This window comes from Pinus tabuliformis, chromosome 9, assembly GCF_031772625.1.
Source record: "Pinus tabuliformis cultivar Carrire ecotype Pingquan chromosome 9, CPIR1, whole genome shotgun sequence".
In the NCBI taxonomy this organism is placed as follows: Eukaryota; Viridiplantae; Streptophyta; class Pinopsida; order Pinales; family Pinaceae; genus Pinus; species Pinus tabuliformis.
In genome coordinates, this window is record NC_142307.1 from 1,383,390,789 (window position 1) to 1,383,395,139 (window position 4,351).

The window sequence follows — 4,351 nt, forward strand, 5'->3', positions numbered from 1 at the left end:
GTGGTCGAGCGGGTCGCCTTTATCGGGCGCGACGTGAGCCGTTGGATTGGTGGGGGTTGATCAACGGTGGGGATGCAACGCAATGGGTTACAAGCACACAAGGCACATGGATAAGGTTTTATGGTTAGTTTAGCTTTGCGCTTAGGGCTGAGGCAAAAGGGAATTTTGTCGGATTTGGAAGGTTCGTTTAGGAAATGGGGAAGGTTAAAGGTAAGAGGGGTGAGGGAAAAATGGGAAAAGTGACCAATGTAAGCCCCTTTTGGGACATAACCAAACAGACCAAGCTTCTCTCTCTCATTAGAAAGTCAGCACTGCATAGCAGAGCTAACACTATCTATTTAACTCTGAGTCTTCACTGGTGGCATTCTGTCTTAGCTGCTCCAAGTACTCTTCGATCTCCTGCTGAACTTGGTTCTTGGATTTGGCTTTGGTGAGAGAACCGAATGATGGGATCTGGTGTGTTCTCACCAAGACATCCAAGCTACTGAACAATTGTACATATGAGGTTTGAATGCTCCCAATGAATGAGGTGAGTTGCTTGTTGTTCTGAATCAACATTCAAACCTTCACTTTCTCCAAATATACCAGTGCCTTCATTTTCTTCACTAAGTCAAACGGTGCCCCTTTCTATCGCATTGTCCACTCTTACACATAAGTAATGCCAACTTGTATGTTCTTGAGAGTTTTAACAAACTATTTGCTCTGTTGCTATAATCCATGCAAACAGAAAACTGCTTTATGTTCGGTGACAAACCCCTCATAGAGCTTCCACATGGTTTCTCCAAGTCTTGATACTTGAACAAGTATTGTTGCACTCATCTCCTCCAAGTAACCTATATGGAAACTGCATTCTGTGCTGTTGTGTGGAGTTGTTCTACCTCTTTCCTAACAACCTGCAAGTTCTATGCCAATATAACTCGAATATGGAAAAGCTCATGTCTTTTTCTCTCATTTTCTTCATCAATAACAGATTGAGCAGAATAACTAGTAGATGCTTCAGAATTCTTACCTTTTATACCTATGGCTGCTATGGTTGTTTCATCTCCTGAGTCTGACCCCAAATCTTTCTGAATAGCTGCCGCTGTCTTCTTCTTCTTGCCCTCGAACTTCTTAAGTCTCAGCTCTAGATGCAGAATCCAACAATGCTCATCATCATGCCCATCCTTTTTACAATGAGTGCATGAAGCTTTGGCTTTCTGTGCATTGTTAGCCTTCCTTTCTTTCCACTTCTGCTTTATTTTCTCCTTGATCTTGCTTACAGTGGGTTGGGATGGTCCCCCAACTTCTGGATTTCCATTCTTTCCTCTAGCTTCTAGATGAGTAGCTTGTACAGATACCTCATATATACTAGTGGGATTAAACATGATGATGGTATGCCTCATGTAGTTGTGTAGACGACCAATGTACTTCAAAAGAGTCTCTGGTGAGTCTAATGAGATAACCAACATTAATGCTCTCTTTCTGAATTCTTGAGTATACCCTTGTACACTTTGCCCTTTCAACTGTCGAAGAGTTTGCCAACTCATCATGGCTTGTTGCATGTAGGCCAATGGATAGAACTGATTTTTGATTGCAGAAACAAACTCACTCCAGACAGAGATGGTCTTACCATGTCTTTTCATGTCAGCTTGGGTTCTGCCTTCCCACCAAACCAAGGCAGTGCCTCCTAGGCGTAGGCTTGTCAGCTGAATCTTACTCTTGTCTAAGTTTATGTTCTGTACTCTGTAATAGACATCAATTTGTCTAATCCAATTGTCCAACTTTTCAGCGTTTAGCTCTCCATCATATATAGGCAAATCAAATTTAACATCTAGCTTGATCAAATATGCTTTATTATTATGCACAGGGCCATTAGGAGGTGTGAGAAAGCTTTCCTCTTTCCCCTTTCCTTTAGAGTGGTCATGGAAGTGAGACTCGTCTTCTTCTTTATCTTGTTTAGAACTTGATGAATCTTCAACCTTTTGCTTTCTAAAGTCTCTGTACATTTCTTCAACCATAGACTTTATAGCTAGGAAACTTTCTATGAATTGAGGGTCTGGCCCCACAAAACCTTCCTCTGACATTGTCTTCCGAGAATAGACTCTCCCAATTTTAGGATTAGTTTCCACCAACTCTACTTCTCCTAATTTGGGCTTTGATCTTGTAAGCATTCACAACTAAACCAACACAAGCTTGTCTAACCTTACAGCCTAGAGCTCTAATACCACTTGATCTGATAATCACCCTATGAGTGACATTAGTTAAAGAATTAATGAACAAAGGTATTACAGACTCATGTGCTGGTGTGTGTTCTGTGTTATTTAAGCAACGGATCGATCAGATTTCCATTACACAGACATTTCAATGGAAAGACAACAGAGAAATACAGTAAGAAAACACAAAGACACAAGAAATTTAATAAGGAGTTCACCCTATTCTCCAGGGCTACATCTTCGGTCCAGCTTTCAGTGGTGGCCTTATTTTATTGTGTCTTTAAGCAGAGAAATTACAATACAGGGACTCAAAGGGAGTTTTCCTGAAGTAGATTTGCTTTGCAGGGTGGTTCTTGGATTCCCCAAGCCACTTGAGTACATAGACTTCTTCTTCCTACCAGCTCTGTGACCTTCTGGTCTATAGGGGAGAGCCCAATGTGGTGCTCAACCTGGGAAGATTCCTCTATGGGATGGCTTGAATCTTCAAGTTCTTTGGTGCTCAATGCTGCCTTTGGTCAGCTCAGCCCTCTGTCCTCTTCTGCTTTGCTTTACTGTCTTCTTTCTCTGTGTTCCATCCTCCTCTTGGGATTCTGGTCTCTTTCTCTGTCTCTCTGGGGTTCTCTGTCCCTCTGGATGATTGATTAACTTTGTATCCTGTCTCTGTTCATGGCTTTGAATCCTTTCGTTCCCCATGCCTATTCAGTTCCTCTTCTGCCTCTGTCGATTCACCTTCTGCAGCTATGCTTGGAGTTCCCTGTTCGGCGTCATCATCATCGCTCAGGGAAGTGGCCACATGTCCTCCTCTAAATGACGCCAGCCTGCTTCATCGGTTCGTTTCTTCAGTTACATTGTGGATGAGTCTTTCCTCCACTATAGCGGTCAAACGGATTCCAAATCCTTCTAAAACACAGCGTATTCCTTCGTTGATTCTGCTTCCTCCATCGGGCGTGATCTCAGCCGTCTGATCTGGGGCCTCCAGATCCAATGCCATACGCACGTTTCACGTGGTTGACTTGCTCGACCGATAGCGCGCGATCAACAGGGGGTTTTCTCTCACCTCCACTTGCCACGCGTCGATCGATGAATGGAATCACTCCGCTCTCGTCCAAAACCTCTTACATTTGAGGGTGCCCTGATCAATACCGTTGGTTTCCAGAGCGTGGGTCTCGCCTTTGTACTTTTAGCGCTTTTCGTTTTCTCGCCCGTGGTTCTCCAGCTCCCGATGTGACCAATTGCTTGGGCTTCCTCCATTTTGGCCCTGTTCGCCCAGCGATGCGCGATTCGCGCATCAAAAATCACCTCCACTTCTTTATCCGGGGCTCCTAGGGGCTACTTTGACCTCCTGCGCAGTCTCCATGGGCCTCGGTCAGCGTGCTTTGATCGAGGTCCTTGTCGTTCCACGCTAGCTGCCATTGCCACTAGTTCAGGGGTGTTTTTGATCACGGTTCTAAATTCTTTAGAGATTTGTCCCGACCTGATACATTCATGGTTCTTTGACAGTCTTTTATGGATCCCATTCGGATCACAAGGTGTCGAATTTATACTCTAATTTTGGTGGGAACAACGGCATTATAGATTTGTGCCACAAACTTGGGCCTGAGATTAGATTCTGGTGTGGGCATCTTGACTTCCTTCTTATTTGTGGTCCCCTGCCCTTGCCCTCCTTGACCGCTGTGCATGTGCTACTGAAGATGGGAACTCATATTGTGAACACCCCAAAAGAATAGAGTTGCAGGCTGAAGACCAATAACACAAGGGTAGAAACCCAAGATGGGAAAAGTCTTGAGCAAATGTAGGATAAGAAACAAACTATGAATCATAGGGAAAGAAATGAGGAAAGGAAAAAAGATGGAGAAGCATGCCTAGATGAAACTTCGAGATAGAGACCACAAGGCATACTATTTTTTTTTTAACAAGAACAGTTGAATTTTATTTAGAGAAAAAGGTTGGGCCGGAGCCTAACACCACTATTACATAATGCATCAGAAAATTGATTTCAGGCGACTCAGTCTCAACAGAGCCCAACTAGATCCATTGGCCATTCGAGGAAAAAACCAGCTTAAACACTAGAATCTGGCATGATTACAAGGAGTTCCTTGGTCAAAGCACATAAGCCTAAAAAAAAGGAGACAACATATTTTCCAGTTCTGATTCTCTCT